The sequence below is a fragment of the Chrysemys picta genome, chromosome 5 (assembly GCF_011386835.1).
Source record: "Chrysemys picta bellii isolate R12L10 chromosome 5, ASM1138683v2, whole genome shotgun sequence".
Classification (NCBI taxonomy): domain Eukaryota; kingdom Metazoa; phylum Chordata; order Testudines; family Emydidae; genus Chrysemys; species Chrysemys picta.
In genome coordinates, this window is record NC_088795.1 from 48,789,551 (window position 1) to 48,811,757 (window position 22,207).

The 22,207-nt window shown below is 41.4% G+C and overlaps 1 long non-coding RNA gene across 2 annotated transcripts in view; it reads right to left on the reverse strand.

Moving 5' to 3' along the window:
* The window catches only part of LOC135983630 (uncharacterized), a 206,118-nt gene extending 184,166 nt beyond the window's left edge, over positions 1-21,952 (reverse strand). Inside the window, exon 1 of one of the 2 annotated variants that reach the window (XR_010601351.1) lies at positions 21,675-21,952. This is a non-coding gene — a long non-coding RNA (uncharacterized LOC135983630). The remainder of the gene's footprint in view (positions 1-21,674) is intronic. The other variant, XR_010601352.1, reaches the window with a different exon arrangement.
* Between the last annotated feature and the right edge of the window lie 255 nt (positions 21,953-22,207).

Consider the following 22,207-nt stretch of genomic DNA (forward strand, 5'->3'; position numbering starts at 1 on the left):
TGTTGAGGACTGGACTAGAGAAGCTCTCAAAGTCCCTTCCAGTCCTATAATTCTATGGTTCATTAGGTCCCATAAGGCGTTGCCCCTGGTTTTATAACAGCAGAATGTACCTGATCTGAGCAGTCAGAGCTCATGGATGTGTGCAGTGAAGGAATATGAGCAATCATTCTGAACTAGAGCAGCCCAAAACAAATGGTGAACTGTTCATGGTCTTCTCCCATCTTCCATGCAACCGAAAGCTCCATTAGTTGTCACTTTCTAGCTGCCAACTGTTCAAACTTCTGTCCTGGCTGGGTCACAGGGTGGAGGATCTTAGACGATCAGGCTTGACTACAAGTTTTCATGCCACCTCTCTCGGTAAAGCCAGAGCGCATAGATCCCTAGGTGCTTTTATCTCCACCAAGCTGGTGTGCTTGTTTACATCATTTCATGGAATATGACAATTACCAGCTGGCAATTCCATGTAGTCTTCCAGGATTTTTTTTTTAAAGGGTTCAGTGTTCGTTTTTTGTTAGAAAAGTTTGTGTGGTTGTAGTGGTCCTTGGAGAGGGAAATGTGTGAGCAGCAGGAGAGTTTGGTCTGTGCTTTTGATCTCTGGATTAGAGTCAATCTTTGAGGCAATTCTCTGTTTAACATCAATAGCCAGTTTCCCAGAGATTTCTGTCAAAGAATATTGCCTGTATGCTTTTTGACTTTCTGTGTTCTAGGACTGGGGTTGTGTGTAAATTAAACAAGTTGCACTCAGAAAACAGACTTCACATCACTGATTCAACCTCCACTAGCAAGTGAGCCTACAAGAGCCTGGATATCTGTTACCACTTGGCAGAGGAGTGATGCTGGTATCAAAATAGGATATTGGTGTCAAAAGAAGAAAAATGTCATAATTATGATTGTGAATATTCTTTGTCCTTTGCGGTTTTCTTTCCAGTCTAAAAATTGTCAAATATGGCTGACTTGTTCTGTATAAAATGTCAAGTGCACAAAATTTTTAAAAAATGCCTAACTCATAACTAGATGTGAATTACACAGAATCTTGCAAAATATTATATATATATTTTGCAAAAAGCAAAATTTTCAAGAATGTGAAAGGTACTAAATGATCAGAGTTGAAACATCTCCATTTAGAAAGAAGTGAGGCAAAATTCATCTCTAGTACAAGCAGTCACAAATCTGCCACCTGTATATTGGCAGAGGCTCATTTCCCCTATTACTAACAGTACAAAGGCAAAAGAAACAATTTTAAAGATGAAACTATAAAGTAAAAATCAAAATTTAAATTAGGGCATTTGAACACCTGGGATTACATTGGTTACAACTACATTTGTGGTATTTGTCTCCATCCCATCTCTGTTCTTCCTTCCCTTTTCTCACAGTCATATCCCTTAATTCTGCTAGGTTCCTTTTGTCATCACTATTCTATGTCCTTCATCACATCTGTTCTTGCCTCCACACTCTGAATGAAATTGGTGCTGGCCTCATAGTCTGGTTTTCTTGTGGAGACTGGGTCCCCAGAGGCAGTGTGTTCAGGACAATACCGGTCTCCTCCTGCAGCTACCCATGTTCTGGGCAGGACAGGAAATGAATTTTTAAGACACAAAGGGCAATTAGACACCCAGTTGCCATTGACTTGTCAGGAGTTGGATGCCTAACTCCCACTTGTGCCTTTAAAATCTTCAGTCTCCTAAGTCCATAGAGGACACTCTTGCTTTTAAACTGGTTGGAACCTAGGAAGAGGGATAGGGTACCCCATCAGTTAGAGACGAAGGTACATGGAGCTGGAACTAGTGTCTTAGGATAACAAAAACTGTTTGTAGGGCATACAATTACTCAGGTTCAATTGGAGCCCTAGTACAGCCATAGACCATGTGTTCCCTCTTGCATGCATTAAAGTTATTCCTTATTAAAACTCTGGTTCAAAATAAATGTAGAGGTTATGGCCTGCTCTGTTTTCTTAGCCAGACACAGAAAGACAACATTGATGAAAATGTATTTCAAGGTGTTTGATGATGCAACAGATGTTTTAAGAGGGGACTAAAGAACTTCCTTCAGGTAAACTTTTGAAATTTCTCTCAACCTTTTTTCTTAAGTGAAACAGTAAGATATCCCCCCTACCCCACTCCTCCTCCCTTAACAGTTTCCTTCAAGGTTTTCTAGAACCACAAGTTAAATAACATCTATTCCTGATCCTTCTACTTCCAGGGCCATAGCAGGTCTGCTCCACACTACCTTCTGACCATGACTAATCTCCACATTGCTAAGTATTCTTCAGTGTGTAACAGTTGCATGTGTTTTACATTATCATAATATACCTTGTAGCCTATTGAAATTGTAGCTTGTAGAAGTGGTTTATTGCATGGTTTTGTTTAGAATCTGCTATGGCAAACAGAGTAGAGAAGTAATTATAAGAAGTTATGGTACTGGTAAGAATCTAAATGAAATTAGCCAAATATAGCCTTTAACTATATTACAGAGTTACACAACCTTTTAGACTGAATGTGTCTATTTTTATTCAAACAGTTCTTTATAATCCTTAGAAAGTCTTAAGATTATCACTGATGCCAACTGGCTCTCTTTTATATACTATTAGAACATTGTATGCCTAATTGTCACAGGTGCTGGGAACCTGTAAATACCAATTCAAATCAAATGGAACTGTGGGTGCTCAGTAACTCTGAAAAAGAAATTGGGCCTAATTTTACTTTACAGTCCTTACTCAAATATAGTAGGTCAATGAGCTAAGGCCCCAGTTCAGCAAATCAGCATCAATGGATTTAAACCCATGCTTAAGTGCCCTCCTATGGAAGGATGGACTTAAGCTAATAGGGATCTGCTTAAGTGTTTTCCTGAATTTGGGCCCAAATCTGGAATAGTGCGGAGAATCTGCAACTCAATTTAATTATAATGGGAGTTACAAGCACTCAGCACCTCTCAGTATTTGAGCCAGTGTCATTTTTGACAGAAGTAGCACTGCAGGATCTCTGATAGCATCATTAGTTTTCTTACATTTTTTCAAGACAGAGAAATCAATTTCTCTGGATCTTCACTGGTAATAAATACAGTTGTAGATTAGCCACTGGGCCAATGTCCAGGGGCCACAGCCAATTGGGGGGGCCTCCAAAAAATGGGCACCACAACCCCACTCCTCCACCCACCCACCGCTCCTGCCAGAGAGCAGGGTCAGAGCATGGGGGCTTGCTATGTTCCACCTACCCAACCGGTGCTCCTGCTAGGGAGCAGGAGCAAGGTCAAGGCATGTGGGGTTGGAGCCAAGTGGAGCAGGGCAAGCCCCCATTCCCTGACCCTGCTCCCTACTAGGGCAGCCAGGGAAGTCCTCATGCCCTGACCCCATTTCCCCAACAGGAGCTGCAAGAAGGGGGTAGGGAGGGGACTGCAGGCACAAGGGTTAGGGAGCCCCCCCCCCCCCCCCCCCCCCCACACACACACACGTTCTGGCCTAGGGCCCCAAAACACCCTAATCCATCTCTGACTGTTCGAATACCATTTAGGTAAGAATTTCTGGAAACAGGAGAGGGTGGAGCTCAAATGCAAAATAACAGATCTGTGTTCCAGTGACATTTTATGTCAAATGAGACCACTAAAGCCTGCCTGAAAGTTTTTTTTTTTTTTTTTTTTTTTTTTTAAATTTGGTCAGGTTGAACTGGATCATAAATTTTGCATATGATGAAGAAAGAAAGGTTGCAAATAATAAGTAGTTTGATTGGTTTAAAAGAATCCAATATTATGGCCAGCACTGTCAGATCTTAGGGTTGTTTATTCAAGTGGTGTAGAGTAATATTTGAATCTTTTATTCAGTATCAAGCAAGGGAAACTGAAATGTTTTGATAAATGGGATGGGGTCATACATTGTGGTTACCACTAAATATCAATTAGGCAAAACAGGAGCCATTCACCTATACCTCAGAAGCAAAAAAAAGTAGGCATGTGCAAGATTATTTGCTGAGCCATATTACAATAAAGAATGAACCTAAAAATAAAAATTCACCCTCATTAATGGGCACTTGTGGAACCTCACTATAGTATCAGCCACCCAGAGCATCTGCAGTTAACATACAGTTTAGCCAAGCACAGAGGAGAACAAAGGAGAGGCCATAATGTCTCATTTACTAGTTTTCAAACAGGTTAGTACTATATATGCTGTTATCAGTGGTAGAAAATATATTGACAATTGTAGCAGATGCATCTCCAGGTTAAAAAATAATAATAATAAAAGGAAAGTTAGATGATAATACTAGCATCTTGCTTGTTCTGTAGGCTTTGTATATCAAATTCTCTGCAGGTGTAGCTCAATGGAGTTATGCCAGTAGAGAAATTGGCCCAGTAAATGAGCTCTTCTTCACAGCTTTCTTTCAAATTTGAATATATCTGCAGCAGCAGATGTTAACATGTCTGCTAATTTTGCTTTGCTTTATTAGAAATTGTCTACCAAAATCAAGGCTGGGATTTCCAAGTGAACCCAAAGGAGTGACGTGCCCAAGTCTCGTTATATTTCTCTAACTTGCTAAGACAACTTAGAAAATTCAGCAATCACAACGAGCTATTTTTTGCATGTGGCCCCCCCACCCCCCTAAAAAAAAAGGGGTCTGATTTTCCCTACAGAAGCTTGGCAGCTTATGTCAGATGATATAAAAATACATCTGTTCTGTTTTAAAGTGTTCTTTAGTTTATCCTGATGCTTGTGCCACAAATAAATACTTCAGAATTACAAGTACTCTGGTGAGGACCACTTTTCCTTTGAATTTTGTATTTATTTTAAATGAACTTTCCTTCTCCTTCTTTTAGTCATTTAGATATCTTTGGAAGGGGTGGGGGAGAAAATGTATATTGAGGCCCTGATCCTGCCATTAACAGAACATGTACAGACTACTGCAACAGCAAAGTGCCGTTAAGGTCAATAGGATGCTACACACAACAGCAATGCCAATGGGCTACCAGTTCCAGCAATCAAAAACTAAAATTGGTGTTTGTGAGGTGCCTTCATTTCAACTTCCTTCCTCTCATTCCCTGAGCCAAAGTGCACTAAACTCAGTCAAAGTCTCAGTTGTCTGGACACTTGTCCCCTACCCAGAACAAAATCAAAGCATTTGAAAATCATGTTAGCCCCTCTCTCTCTAGTTTCACTCTCAGTATCAGATGCTTTTGAAAGAGCATTTAAACATAGTATTAAAGGTTCAATTGGTGTTTTTTATTACTAATTCTAGAGGGGGGAAAGTGGTGGTTTGGTTTCTTCCTTCACCTCTCACTTATCTCACAGAAATATCTTGTTCACTAAGATCACGATGCACTGATTACATTCTAAAAGTGACCTTTTATTTCAAAAACTCTGTTAGCTCCTGTATTTGCAAAAGTGTACATTTTTCTTGCTGGCTCAATGGTGCATATTTTAATATGCTCCTCAGACTCTCTCTTCACTGCAGTCCTAATAGGCTCATTCAAGCTTACAATGAAGAGTGACCCTACCAGGCAAATGGCAGCAAGGTTACAAGCTAAAGCTTGTGACCCTCCAAAAGCTTGTTTTCCTGAGCTGTCTGATAGGGTGAACACTTCACTGATGCTGTTCATTGCACAAGAAATCCAAAAATTCTCTAAAACTGTTTTACTTTGATGACACATGATCATTGGCTTTAAAGTTTATTCTCCTAAGGCAGAAAGAAAAGGAGAGCAGTTTATTGCTTTGTATCACTTGTAATACATATACCAGTATACATACACTGGCATTCAATTTCCATAATATACTACAGTTAAGATCCAAAAACTAAGCAAGTCTTTCACAGTTCAAGTCTCAGAGAGAAACAGGTTTTTAGGTTTGCAGTGTAAAATTCTCTGTCTTGTATCTAGTTAATTTGTCACTTTCTAAAGCTTTTAAGGCATTTGGCCATTACGAACCAAGTAAGTTAACATGACACTGGACCTTGCAAGTTTGTCAGGGTTCACTTTGTAGCAGTTAGACAAGAACCTGTATCTGTAGGTTCACTTAGCAGTCTAAGCACTACAAACTTGTAATGACTAATTGCCCATCTCCCAATTAAAAAACACTTCCAAAAATTACAGCCCAAATCATCCCCCTGCCCCAGAGCTATGCAGAGAGGGTTTCCTCCACGTGCAGATCCCCCACTCCCAAACAGGTGGTCAGCAGTGCTACTTCCATAGCATCCTCCTCCAGACTTCAGCTAAGGCCCTGCATAGCTTAGTGTTCATTCTAAGAAACCCTTTGTTGCCATCATGTATGTCTTCACTGAAGATTTAATTCAGGCATTTCCCTTAACCCAGCTCCCATACACATACTCACACACACACACAAAGTCTCTGATATGAGTTTAGTGGTATTTTCAACCTAAACTAGCTGGCCAGTTCTAGGATATAGACTAAAGCTTCACTTTTGTTTCCATGCAGCATACACTTAGCAGCAATGCACACACTAAAAATCACTTGCACATAAGAACGGCCATACTGGGTCCGACCAATGGTCCATCTAGCCCAGTATCATAGAATATCTGGGTTGGAAGGGACCTCAGGAGGTCATCTAGTTCAACCCCCTGCTCAAAGCAGGCCCAATCCCCAGACAGATTTTCATCCCAGATCCCTAAATGGTCCTGTCTTCCAACAGTGGCCGATGCCAAGTGCTGCAGAGAGAATGAACAGAATAGGCAGTTAGAGTGATCCATCCCTGGTCATATACTCCCAGCTTCTGGCAGTGAGAAACTAGGCACACCCAGATCATGGGGTTGCATACTTGACCATCTTAGCTAATAGCTGTTGATGGATCTAACCTCCATGAACTTAATTCTTTTATGAACTCTTATAGTTTTGGCCTTCTCAATGTCCCCCAGCAACGAGTTCCACAGGTTGATTGTGCATTCTGTGAAGTACTTCCTTTTGTTTATTTTAAGTCTGCTGCGTATTGGTTTCATTAGGTGATTCTTCAATCTTATGTTCCATGAAGGAGTAAACAACATTTTCTTATTCACTTTCTCCACACCATTCGTGACTTTATAGACCTCTATCATCTCCCCCCCCTCCCCCCTGAGGCCACATCTACACTGGCCTAGAGCTTTCTGCGTTGGGGCTACAGCACTGTGGTGCCAGTGTAGATACCGTGGCAAATACAGCGCTGTGATTGGGCTTCGGTAGGCATCCCACAATGCCTATTCTCAACTCTCTGGTCATCAGTTTGAACTCTACTGCTCTGCCCTCAGGTGACCAACAATCCTCCCCATCCCATACATTCCTTTGTAAATTTGAAAATTCTCCTTGTTTGCTTGGTGATGCATACAGTAGTGTCAGTGCATCTTTCCAGGTGGCCATGCCCGCTCCACACACCAGGTGATCCTCCATTTGGAGCAATGCCGAGCTGCTGGACTTCATTGGCATTTGGGGAAAGGAAGCTGTGTAGTCCCAGCTGCGCTCCAGCCATAGGAATTATGATACCTACGGACAGATTTCATGATTGAAAGGGGACATGACTGGGACACATTGCAGTGTAGGGTAAAAATGAAGGAGCTGCAGAATGCCTATCACAAGGGACGCGAAGCAAACTGCTGCTCTGGTGCTCTGCCCATGAGCTGCCAGTTCTACAAAGAGCTGGACACAGTACTCAGTGGTGACCCCATCTCCACTGTGAAGGCCCCTGTGGATACTTCGTTGGCTCATGTGCCAGATCAGAGTGGACCAAGCCAGAAGGAGGAACATCTTGGACAAAGAGGGAGAGGGGGACCCAGAGGCAGAGATTCATGCAGTCACGAGCTCTTTACTACTCCGGAGGAGCCTAGCCAGTCACAGCAGTCAGATCTTGGCAAAGCACATACAGGAGAGGAGGCCCCAATAAGTGGATGTGATTTTGGGAATTGCTGAAGTGATTTGTTGGGGGCAAGAGGGTTGCAGAAAGCAGGCTTGTCTCTCACTGCATGCCTATTCTGAGTGGCAGAACAGGTTGTTGATACACTCCCTCACTTCACAGGACTCTCCGTCAGAGGTTTCCAAGAAACTCTCATGGAGATACTGGGCAATCCGCTGCTGCAGGTTCCTCAGCAGAGCTGCTTTGTTTCTTGCCCCATTAACAGTAACTTTCCTGCATCACTGTGCCCTCTTCCATTGCTGCACACAGGCGAGCCGCTTAGGGGCTAGGACAGAAGCTGCGGGCTTGGAGAAGACCCTCCCTGCATTCCCTGCTCACCTTCAGCAGCGAGATATCTTCCATAATGATCACATCCTGTGGAAAGTGTAGGGGACAGGAATGATTATCAAGCCCCCCACTACAGTGCTGACTCTCCCCAAGAGCCACGTGCCCAGTGCACATCAGGGTCCGGGAAGAGTGATTAACCCTGCCCCTGCAGCTACTCACATTTTGGGGGGGTCTTGTGGCTCATGTGTGCTTGTCTGCAGTGAGCCAGTTAGTGACAGGTGTGAGTGTACTGGCTGCATTTTAAAGCACTGAATCAGTGTTGTCTGTTGCAAACAATACTGCTTCTGTAAAATGTTGCATTTAAACTTCAGAGATGACCTTGGGAGCCCAGCCTCCCTTATTGCGCAGAATTAGAAAGCAGCCATGAAGAGCTAAGGAGGACTTTCTCCGTGAGGTTACGATGCACTCTGCTGCTGAGAAACAGGAATTGAAGGAGTGGCAGGACAGCGAGAAGAAGGACTGAAAGGAGAATGGCTTATTTTTGGTGTGTCCTACAGAGTGGCTCTTAAACATTATGGAGAGCCAAGTGGACATGCTCCAGGCAATACTAGCTCTTCAAACCGAGCAGCTCCGTACCTGCCCTCCCCCTGCAGCCGCTGTTGGAAAGCTCTTGCCCATGTGCCCCCCCCCCACACACACACACACCCAGTTATCAACCTCCTGTCTCCACACTCTACCCTCAGCATTCCACTCCTCCCAGTCCAAGACTGTGGACTCCTACTACCCACTGCACTCACCCATCCCTCTGCAATTTGGCCCTGCTGAAGTACAGCACCCGCTGCATTGTACTCCAAAGGACAAGGTTGGAGCCCAGGACACACAAATCTGTAGCTGTCCTGGGACCCCTCCTCCTCTTGAGACCTTCCCTTCCCTGCTGAGGATTTTTTTCATGTGACTCTCTCCGGCAGTTGTCTTTGCTTTCAAACCAATAAAATTCTTTTAATAATCTATATTCTATTAAGTGAAAGCAAAAAAGAGCACTGCAAGGCAACATGCAATTATGTTAACCCCCTTATTGCATTATGTGCACGAGTCACCTTCTAGCATTACAAGCACTACAATCCTGAGCATAGCAGCAAATATTACTGGCTTTCAGCTTCAAATTGCTGTCTCAAGGCATCCTCCATGATACTTATGGTCCCATGCTGTGCCCCTCTAATAGCCCTAGTCTCTGGCTGTTCAAACAGCCTCCAGGTGCTGAGCCTCTGCAGCTGAACCCCGAGTGAAACTTTCACCCTTCCCTTCACAAATATTCAGGTGCATAGAGTATGTGGCTATAAGCATAGGTATGTTGTCATTGGCCATGCCCAACTTCCCATACAGGCATCACCAGCAGGCTTTTAAAAGGCCAAGTGTACACTCAGTCATTCTACACTTGCTCAGCCTCTTGAACTGCTCCTTGCTGCTGTCAAGTTGCCCTGTGTATGGCTTCTGAAGCCATGGCATTAAGGGGTAGGCAGGGTCTCCCAGGATCACAATGGGCATTTCTACTTCCCCCTATGGTGTTCTTCTGGTCTGGGAAGGAAGTCCCTGCTTGCAGCTTCTTGAACAGGCCAGTGTTCCAAAAAACGCATGCATCATGCAGCTTTCCGGAACAGCCTGCGTTAATATCCGTGAAACGCCCATGGTGATCCACAAGCACCTGGAGAACTATTGAGAAATACCCCTTCCGATTAATGTACTTGGTGGCTAGGTGGTCTGATGCCAGAATTGGCATGTGTGTGCCATCTATTGCCCCTCTGCAGTTAGGGAAGCCCATTTGTGCAAAGCCATCCACAATGTCACATACGTTGCCCAGAGTCACGGTCTTTCGGAGGAGGATGTGATTAGTGGCCCTGCACACTTCCATCAACACAACTCCAACGGTTGACTTTCCCACTCTGAACTGGTTAGCAACCCACTGGTAGCAGTCTGGAGTAGCCAGTGCAATCACCACGTGCTTCTTCAATAAGAGGGCAGCTCTCATTCTCATGTCCTTGTGCTGCACAGCTGGGGTGAGTGCACCACAGTCCCATGAATGTGGATTTCCTAATGCAAAAAAGTTCTGCAGCCACTGCTTATCATCCCAGATGTGCATCATGATATGATCCCACCACTCAGTGCTTGTTTCCTGAGCCCAGAAGCGGTGTTCAACTGATCAGCATCTCCGCTAATGCCACAAGCAATCTTGTGTTGTAGCTACTATGCGTGGCGAGATCACACCACTCGTGATGACTTGGTCAGAGTGAGCAGCATACTGGTCAGCAGTTCCAGATACATTCTTGCAATCTGAAAAAAGGTAGGGTGCACAGTACACAAACCGTTAAAAATGAGGCCAAATGCAGCCAGAAGCACAAGGATTGCTAGGATGTGAAGCAATGCATCACGGGGCATTGGGACTGGACCCAGGATGCCCCACAACCCCCTCTGCCTTCCCACAAGTCTTAGCAGCAAAAGAGAAAGAAGTGCTCTGTGGGATAGTTGCCCAGAAGGCACCGTTCCATATAGCACTGCAAGTGTGAACATGCTATTGTACTGGCAGCTGTCTGTGTGAACACACAGTGGTTTCCCTTCTGCGCTCTGAGCGGTGCTGTAACTTTGCCAGTGTAGACATGCACGGTCATCTCTTTTCCAAACTGAAAAGTCTTTTTAATCTCTGCTCATATGGAAGCCGTTCCATACCCTTAATCATTTTAGTTGCCTCTCTCTGTACCTCTCCCAAATTCTATTATTTTGAGGTGGGGTGACCTAAGCAGCACATGATATTCAAGGTATGGGCATAAAATGGATTTATATAGTGGCATGATAGGTTCTGTTTTACTCTCCTAATGGTTCCTACATGTTAGGGTTTTTTGGGGGGGGGAGGAGTAAGGAGGAGGGTCTGCTGCTGCACATTGGAGTCAGTGTGGATAGTTCTCTGAAAACATCTACTCAATGACTTCTTGAGTGGCAACAGCTAATTTAGACCCAATCATTTTGTATGTATAGTTGATGTGTTTCTAATTTCCATCCCACAACTTCCCCCCTCCTCCCATGTACCCAAAAGGACAGAAGTTCTCCCTGGATTCACTGGGAAAGACTCAGAGAAGCTCAGCTTAATACAGCCCTAAGAACCATGTGATTTGCCGCCAGAAGTCCTAGCCCTGTACAAAATGGAGTGCAGCATCATTAAGTACTCAATAACTCAAGTATAACTTCACAGTGAGGCTGCTCACACTCAGCCTAGGCTTGGGGAAAGAAATGGATGGAGCAGGGTCATGAGGGGACATGTATCATCCCCACTGAGTTTAGACAGAAAACAGCATGGAGTACACTCCTTTCCGAAGAGTATATCCCATCCCTCAGGAGCCCTAAAGACAGCTATAGCTGGGGCCAACACCGATTACCATGACACAGGGCCTCCATGTAAGTAGCCATGGCTTCACATGGATCCTCAGATCTGGCAAATTCCAAACCATAATGTAATGAGAGGAAATCCATGTGAAGACCATTGTGGAAATTCTCTCCTGTCCTTATGGACTTCACCATAGGACGGTGTGAGTTAAGCCTGTATTTTTACATTGCCAAGTAAATGGCTACAACCAGTCCCTTCCTTCTTGGTTATTTTTGGGAGGGGGTGGCTTTTTGTTTTTTTGGGGGGGGAGAGCATGAAAAAAATTAATTTCACAACTCAGATTAAGTGTGATCTTCATTCACTCCATTACCATACTTCATAAAAAACATGAGGTCCTAATTACTCAGTGTTAAAATGATCACTCTTACACATGCTTAGTCTCTCTCTGCTGGACTAACCAACTGCCTCCTGCCTTTGGTGTGGTCTACATAAAGTGGTACTGATAACTAAAAGGTATTATTGTATACCCATTTAGTTAAACTGGTAGAACTTTGTGTGCTGACACTTTCAGTGGTTTAAAAGTGCTGATATTAGTTTAGCTTGCATCTGTAAATTTAGACCTTGTCCACACACACACACACACACACAGAGTTGTACCACTTTAGCTATACCAATATAGTTGAGTAATACATGTGATGTAAGAGGTGCCTTTGCCTATAGAGAAGGAAATAAGCTCTTGTGGGACTACAGCCAGTACTTTCTAATGATGCAACAAGAAAGAAAAGAAACAGGATGAGAAGAGAATTATTCTCTTTGAGAAGGAAGTGTTGGTACCTCTGAGCATGGCTGAGCAATCTAGAGGGTACACCCCACTAGCTAAGAAGCAGAACATCTGTGCAGAGATCCCCCTCAGGAAGATGGTCAAGAAGCTTATCTACAGATTATGGGAGCAAAGAGTTCAATATTACATTCATAAAAATTTCAATAGATGGAGAAGAGAATAGAGGACTGGGAGAAAGAAATAAGAGTTGGCAGTTATCTGAAATGGTGTGACTTGGATCCCTGTAGATATACCAACTACACTTCTTCATAAAGCACTCCTTTAAATTATAGGTTCTCTGAAACTTAAAATTAGTTAGTACATTTCTAACCAAATGGCTGTCATTTCAGTGTATTATCCAGTATATTTTGACAGAAAACTCAGTACAGTAGCAAGAAACCAAACCAATGTTCAGCACTAGCACCATTCAAGGAACACAGAACAGAACATAAGTATATGTTTTAAACAGAGGCTTTATAATAAAATCAACCTAAAGGCCACCATTAGGATCAGGACCCCTGTTGTGCTAGGTACTGTTCAAGTTTAGATTAACACACACACTTTTCTTAGCAGATCTCGAATACAGACTTGTTTTCTATAGACAGTAACTGCAGTGCTTAACACTTAAAATATCTGACAGATTATAAGTAGAAATGGATTAATTCCCCCCCTTCCCATTACTTGGGGATTACTCAGAACAGATTCCAGAGAATAAGCAGATATGATTAGGATAATAAAATCATACTATGGATTAAGGCCTTGTCCATACTAGAATTTTCTCTTTTCCACTTGTGTAGCTACATCATTACAAACCCCCAATATTTGTATTAAACCAGTGGAAAAAAAACAGGTAAATCTCTCTTCCCCCCCCCCCCCCCCCCCAATAAATGCAGTCAAACTGCTATATATTCTGTTTTTGTAATCAGAGAGTTGCACTGATCTAATCACTGGTGCAAGTGTTCCTAGTCTAGACAAGTCCTGAACTAAAAGAAAAATAGAAGCTTTCCAGTGATTGGCCTAGAACAAGATGTATAAAGGTAAGGAATTATGTTTTAGCAGAATGGAGCAAGAAATCAAGTTAGTTTAAGGGTTTAACTACACCCCTGGAATGAAAGACTGTTCATTGTTGCAGATACAAAGCAGACTGACTGGTCTAATTAATGAAAAGAATTCTTGTCTTTTACAATTCCTACTCAGCAGGCTCAAAACTATTCACTGGAAGGTTCAGGGTCTATTGAGTGAAAATGGCAGCTGTTTTACTCCGCTCACTTCATTTCATACCAGAGTTCTAAAGTATCATACATTCTATTTCAATGTTTTCCAGCAAAGAAAAAATTAATCTAAATTGGAATGGAATTGGGGGAAATTGTCTCTGCAAGCCAATTAAACACTGTCTTTCCAATAGTGTTGCCCCCCACCACACTCCACCCTTGACCAGGCAAATGTTGCAGAGTGACTAAAGAGCACAAAAAATAGCAACAAAAGGAATGCAGTCAATAACTTTTACAAGTTTTAGTGTGTGTTCACTAGTTCTCATGTTACTACATTCACAGCTATCAAGGTGGAGGTAGTATCCTTTAGGTTTCCATATTCCTCTCAGACACTTTCCAGACTCTAACATTAATATGAAATTATAATTGTTTTTATGTATTAGTTGTTTTAATGTGTATTAAAAACCTCCCACCTGTTGTGTGAACCATATGCTTGAAAATGAATCTTGAACTTATTTAGCCAATTTAACAAGATTATCCTATTTGATTTTTTCCACTCATTTTTTTAATCTTCCTTAACAGGCAGGCTCTATAGCTGAGGGAAGCCAATCTCTTTTAAAGCCTTATTCTTTTTAAGAGTTACAGAGGACCAAAGACTACAATTGAAGGCTACAATGTCAGAAGCACAATCGTTTCTTGTGTCATTCAAAGGGTGCTACACAGCCAAAAGCAACATAGAAAGACAAAGATAGGAGATAAACGAACATTTCTGAGTTCTAGCTAAACTCCATTCAGCCTTTGCTGCTCAGCATCCAACTGTACAGCTAATAAGGCTGGTTGAATTTTAATTCTTCATTACTGCTAAGTTATTTCACCAGAAGGGATTCTAAATTCTACAAATTTTTCAAAAAAATGTCAGTAGCTGCATCTAGGATTGGATTGCTGCCTGAGTTTATGACCAATTCTCTGTGACAAGGTTTCTCAATTATTACTAGTGGGCCATGTTTTAAGAGAAACTCCCCATGGATGGCACTTGGCGATTCTCTGCTCTAACAAATATAACAATGAAATGAATCATTGCAAGCCCATGGAAGAACAATCACACTGTCCTCCTGTAAATTCACAGGAGACTTACTAGTTAATTCTGACATTAATGGAAGTCTCTCTCCCCATCCGAACATGGATGGAGACAGACCTAAAAGAATGTAAACCAAAGGAACTAGAACTCTGGAGGGGAAGTGTAAACAAAGAAATTCTCAAAGAATTTTTAGAATAGAGTCCATAAGACACCTTTGAGTTTGTGGTAACGTACAGTACCTGGAAATTATTTGAAATTGCTAAGACATGTGATACGAACTAACATGTGGTTTAGTATTCACAGAATTGAAGGCCAAGAACTCTTTCCATCTTCTACCACCTCTGATGCTGTCCAGAATATTCAGCGAAATCAACAATCCCACTTCCTCATGTTCTACATCTGTAGAACTGGAGATAATACTACTTACTTACATGTCAAGTATTCTAAAGATTTAGAAGTTGTTTCAAAGTTGAAAAGTGCTAAGTATAAACAATATGATAGGAATTTAAGCCATCAAGAGAATGGTGATCTTAGAGATGGACCTGAATCAAAACCTTGGACAAAGCTACCCACAAACTTAGGTAATATTTGGGGCCAACTTAAATTTTAGTACCTTGGGGGGGGGGGGAGGGAGGGAAGGGATCCTTCCATAGTAAGTTACGTAGGACTTTCACTTAAGGGAGTGATTTAAGAGTCTAAATGAATTCAGTGAGAATTTTCATGAGTGAAGTTACCCACAATAACGGATGAAGAATCAAGCAGTTAGCATGCAACTGTTTGCAGGCTTCTTTATTTTTTATATTGTACTCAAGTACCACAGTGCTGAGCTGAGTCTAATATGCATCACTGTATTCAATATAATTAAATACAATATCTAAGCATCAGCATCATGGTGGTTTGGTCATGAAGGCCAGGGATCCACTTTCTGTGGAGCTCCTAGCAGAAACTAAAGCTGACCTTCAATGTAACCGTCAATATGCAACCCTTCTGTCAACAACACCTTTGCCCGGGGTCACTGCAGTCACCCCCAGCACTAGAGCTGCAATTTTCAGTGCCTTACACCAAAGTATGGAAGCTGTCACCACAGTTGTTTTAATGTCACTTGAACTGACTTGTTATCAGCAATGGATTTTATGGGATAACTTGGGTCTGTTCACATCAATGAAAAGACTAACCTTGTATTTTATTGGTCCAAGAGCTGACCCAGTTTATCCACGTTCACCCTTGTTGACCTTGCCCAACTTAATTTAACAGACCAACTTTGCTTTAGTTAAGTACAGGTAAATTTAGGCAATAACAACTTGATTTTCTCATAGCCTTTCAATTAATCTGCTCTTCAGCTGGTACTAGTAATAATTGACTGCATTACCCTTAAAGTCATATTTAACATTTGTTAATTCCTCCACCCCAAACCCTGCTTTGCATCCAGCATTTATAATGGTGTTAAATATATAAAAAGCGTTTTATTTATTGGGGGAGGGAGGGTCTGCACTCAGGCTTGTTATGTGGAAGGGGTCACCAGTACAAAACTTTTAGAACCACTATTACATGGATTCCAGCACAGAACATTTGTTCTTCAGTATATCCAAGCATAATGATACTTCTTGCCAAAAGGCAATAAACATAATGAGACTGTGGGGGCATGGTTGCCTACATTTACTGCCTACACATGTCAATGTTAGAATCTCCCACAATATTACTCACTCTTTCCTGTGATTCTTTATATTTTTAAATGTGTATATTCCATTGTACTGTCCATCATCCTCCTTCACCACCTTTCTTTCCAATTTTAGGTTCTTAGAGATACTAGTTAATACAGGAATGTTGATCTATTTTTGTGTTTTATATCATGAGTGAACACATTTTTTGTTTTGCTAATGCCTAACATATCAGCACCCATCTTCAGATCCAACTTCTGGTCCATATCACATGGACCATATACCCATGGTGCCTCCTGTTATGTGTTGTTCCTCTTCTCTTTGCCTTATCTACAAACATCATTTCTCCTAATTGCTGTGTATTAAGGCAATTTGTCTCTAGAGACCAGCAACTTTGCTCTTCATGCCACATGCAGATGTAATTTGCTTCAGCGTATTCATGAAAGAAGAGACATTTTACTCTGCTTGTGAATCATAAGATCTTAATCCATGATAGGTCCTTAAATATTCAAACACCATCCCTTTTACAAATAAGAAATACATTGAAGGGAAGATATAAAAGGAGTCTTGATGTAAAGCCAGATAGTGAAATTCTATACTAACACAAAGTCACCATTTGCTGAACCCTGCAGTTCCCAGGTGTTTACTGCAGGATATGCCCTGACAAGTTTCATAAAAACTATTCAAAGACTTTTGACATTAAATATCTTAACACAAAAGCACACTTTAAGGGGATTTACTTGGAACTCCTTATATACAAAAACAGCTGGAAGGGGAAGAGAAGGACAATGAAATAGAACAAAACTTGCAAGTAGACAATCAGTTAGTAAGCCTCCATCTTTACATGTAACCACAAAAACAAACCCCCATCCACAGTCTGTGCCAAATACCCTGTAGTTCAATTAAACACAAGTGTCTCAGAGAATAAGGGCCTGATCCAAAGACCATTGAAGTCAATCGGGTGTCTTCATACTGACGTGAAGAGTTGCATCATAATCCCATTAAAAAACAAAAATCCCACATTGCTGATGAGAATTCAGTTTAAATTTATGTAAACAACTGGCTACAAATCGCCAAGTAACTATATTTGTTTTTCTTTTTATTTACAGGTTTTTGCAAGTTGTTCAGGTTTTTTATTTTTTTTTTAATATATATAAACCTCATAATCTGACTGTTCCCTTCCATAATGCAGTCCAATTCATTTGATAATTTCTGAGTAGAAGAATGGAAATAAAAGGACTCTCAGAAGGGCAGTCCATATTCATGTGTGTGCTGCAGTCTACAAGAGAAATTTATAAAGATTTTAGCCAGCACAGTAAAGGCTTGAGTTTGTATCAAAGTCCTCACATCTGTAGTATACAGAGATGGAGCAATCTAGACATTTAATTTTTCTCCATAATGAGAATCTTCAGTGCACACCCTAAACCTCAATTGACTTCAATCAGAATTAGGTGTGTGAGAGACATGCAGGATCAGGCTAATATAATTTATGTTCCATATAGAAATGGCTAGGAAAACAATGCAGAATCAGTCAACCCAAAACAAAGTTGGAATGCGTTACCTAGGGAGCTGGTGGAGTCTCCTTCCTTGGAGGTTTTTAAGGCCCGGCTTGACAAAGCCCTGGCTGGGATGATTTAGCTGGGAATTGGTCCTGCTTTGAGCAGGGGGTTGGACTAGATGACCTCTTGAGGTCCCTTCCAACTCTGATATTCTATGATTCTATGATTCTAAAGTTCATGGTTTACTAGAAACCAATGCATAGGCATTCACCAAATACTGACCACGGACCCAATCCTGTATTTATTACCTCAAAGAAAATTTCCATTGACAGCAATTGGACTTTTGATAGGAGAAAAGTTTATTATTGTTGATATTTGAGCAGAAATTCAAAGAATTGACACCTACAGGCTGATACACATGTGTTACACATATTTGGCAAGTCAAATGGAGCAGTATTTATAAGTAGGATTTGATCCCACTCCATGTGAAGTCAATGGGGGGGGGGGGGGGGGAGACAAAAAAAAAAAAAACCACACAACACACACACACACCATTGAGTTAAATGGGAACAGGATTGGGTCCTAGTTTTTATTACATGCAGGGTTACACTTTTCTAGCATCATCCCCACAAGATGAGAATTCAGTCATTAGGATGACATTTACTTGCATACCTAGGGCCTGAGCAAGGTTCTCTATGTTGGTAAATTGTACAGTCAGTTGCTTGACCATACTTTGGGCCATTATGAAATGTACTCAGACCAAATAACCAATAGGACTCAGGTTTATTGCCAATAATAATACAGAAAAAAATTCAATAGGATATCAGTTTCTGGGAAGCTAGCTTGTGCAGCATTGCAAAGTTTACCTTACACAGAAGGTGTGCTTCCACATTACTAAATATTTCAGCTAGTAGTAATTATAGGATGACTTTTTGAGTTAAAAAAGTCTACATGTCACTAAAAATCAACCCTCCCCCCTCCTTTTGATACTAGTTCCTTACATTGTTGTTCTCCACTTCCCTTATCTTTGCTTGGATACTAACATTGCAGGTACCAGTCTGTGAAAGTACCTCCCCAGCTTGTACCAGAGTAGAACATTAGTGTATTTTGCCTTTGACAATTTTCTTATGTTCTAATGCCAAAGTGGTCTTCAGCTTTGCAAAGTGTTATGGAATATTTAGCATAAGTTAACAGGATTATAAAAAGATAAGCCAGTTCAGCTTTATTTTCCTTCAATTTAAATTCACAGTTGTGCAAAATTATGTAGGGGGTCAGACAATTAGTCATAGCAGATGTTGAGATTTAAAAAGTTAAAGCTTTACAACCAGTCACAAATTATCAACATAGTATGCCAAAGTATATGAAGTAAATAACCTTAAATCAAATGCCAATAAACTCTCAAGCAGCATTTGTTACTTTGCCTACCTGTAAATTTTGATTATTGATGGAAAGTTTGCAAGTATATAGTGAAGTGGACATTGACCAACATTTTCCAGTAAAAATCTAATCTTTCCAAGCCTAGTCTTAAATTGTAAATGTCTTCACACAGTGTTTGCAGGGATATTATAGTACTATAATGTAATGGAGGGAATAACTACCAGGACACCATCCTTTCAGGCTGCTGCTATCACTTTGCAGAGCAAAATAGCATTGTCTTTCACACTCACAGAAGGAGAACATGCTGGAGCTTCACATGATAAAGTGGGGTGGGGGCGGGGGAGGAAGACAGAATATCTTTTAAGGATAGAAAAAAAGGACTGGAAGAGTGGAAGCTCCCAACAACCATTTATTTCTGAACTGCAAACTTGAATATTCCAACAAAGTCATAATCAGAAATTAAAGGAAAAGGGGTTGTCATAATAGGAATCATGAAGAACCTCATTGACTTTCTGCAATGACTGTGGTCCAAATCCTGCTGTGTGATGTCTACTACAGATAGCCTTTGATTGAAGTGTTTTATCAAGTTCTGCAGTAAGATAATGGTATAGTAATATCTAGCTCTATATAGCACTTTTCACAGAGGCCTGAATTTGTTTCACAGACAAGCCAAGTATCAATATCACCATTATTCAGATGGTGAAAACTGAGGCACAGAAGAGTAAAGTGACTTGCTCGGGATCACTAGGCCAGAAACTGAGCTTATAACAAAACCTAGGCCTTATTCTCCATAGTCCAGAGGGGCCTCACTGCTTCCCTAAAAATGTGTAGCAATTAAATAACCCCTCACCATGATAATCACTTACAAAAATTGGATTAAAAAAAGCAAGGAAGCCTTGCACAAAGCATTCTTCTGGAAAAGGATAAAAAACCCAAACATATCTAAACATTTTCCACCTCACTAACAAGCCATGGTCATGTTTAAGAAATTGGCTGGCTTTCACAAATTGGAATGTAAATCAGATTTCTTTTTATTTTTCCTCCTCCCTCAGCACTACCACTCAAGATGATAGAGAATAATTACTGCCTGCTGAAAAGTGAAAGATGGGTAGTATGACTTTGTCAGTTATAGAAACACTTATGCAGCTAAAGAACCATTGGTCATGTTTAAATTGTCAGAACTCCAATCAGAGATTTCCAGTTAATATACTTAAAGACTACCTAGTAATCCTACAGGAGTATTTTAAAATAAGAGTAGACAGTTATTCTTCATTTCAACCCTATGCCTGTGGCGAGAATAGCATTTCTGAAGTTATTTATCATGATGTTTAGTGAAAGTCAATATACAATGGTAGTTCCAAGATAGCGTGCAGTTTCCTTCCGTTTGCAATTTTCCTCATTATTATGTGTAACCAAACACAGCAAAGGGTCAACTACAAATCATACAAAAGATGCATAATCAAGTTTTCCAGTAAGTTACAACACTAGCCTAGATTCTCCACCATGGTCAAGTGCCATTTGGAGACAGTGAAGTTGGATGCTACACGGCTCCTTGATCCCATGCCACCCAGCATCAGTGTAAGTTAGAGCTGCTGAGGAACACCTCTAAAAGCTACTGACTTGAGCTCTCCACACGTCTTTATGGCAGCAAAGACTCAATAGTATTGGAAATCTGCTCCAACAGGCTCTTTCTGATGCCCATTGTAGCTCTCATCTCACAATGCCCAGTGTTGATGGTGGGGACTGCAGTTCATGCTAAATTTCCACCAGAAATCATAGGGGAGTTCTCAGCTAATCGGATGGAATCCCCCCAGTTATTTTTAGCCAGTATGCTCTTGAGTGGTGCCAGCTCTTTCTACTCCCAGATCACATTCAAGTGTCTTCTTTGTCTCTTCAAGATCTTTCACAAGTTGGCTCCCTCTTACTTGCTTGTTTTGTTTGTTCCTTTTACTGTTTCTTATCTGCCCCCCAACCTCCATGAACTCTACTTAACCCAAGCCACAACAGAATTCTTCCTTCATGGTCTTTTTCCCCCCCACCAATTTCCATGCCTTCTTTAAAGCAACCTCTTCTACCTGGTGCTCCCATAACAAATCATAAACACCATGTCTTCTCCATATCTTCCTTGAGTCTTTTCTCAAACCCAAGTTCTTCGGCTGCACATAAAACTTAGCTTTAGCGATATAGGAGCATTTGTATATATTACATTAAAAAGAGAGAGAGAGTTAGAAGAAATTAAGTCTGCAAAGTCAAGTACTCAAAAGTTAGGAAGTACCAGAATGAAAGTTGCCCCCACTCTCTTCAGCGTCCAAGAAAAACTGCAGAGCAGACTTGAGCAGGGTGAAAAAGTCCACAGAGTTTATCAATGCAGTTTCTCCAACATCTCTTGTTGCAGGGTCCCCTGCCGAGAGTGTTGGTAGGCCCCTCAGGCCTCTCCCAGGTAGCCAACCTTGAGCCAACAGTCCTTTATGATCAAACATAGTTCAAAACAAACTCACTGGTCCTGTGTAAGGCCTACCTTCCTCTAGCACAGCTCCAACAGTTCACCATCCCTACAGAAGTGCAGAAGCCATCCTTTCCTCACAGAATGAATGGTGAGAGGTCTGCTCTTCTCCTCATACAGCCAACAAGTAGGTGCTCTTCCTCCCCTTTTTAAACTACCCCTTAGTTACTTGACAGTGAGTGCAGGTGAAGCAGGGTGGGGCTGAGTGGACTTACAGCAGCTCAGTAAGCCTTGCTGACTCAGTGATGGGTTAATATACCCTTCCACACTGAACAACCTTAGTTCACCACCCTTGCACTTTTGATTATAATACTGTCTAATTATGTGATCACATACTATTTTTCCACCGGACCCCAGCCTCATTCACTGAAGAGGTATTCCTTTTTTTTTGGTCACCCTCATTCAGTACTTTACTTAATTCACAGCATCCAAACCCTGCACTTAATACAAGATTAATAATTTCTTCCTGAGGGTTTATTTCTATGGGTCTCTTCGTAGTAACTGGCTGCTTCAAAAACATTCATGAATTTATGTTCAAGGCACTCCTG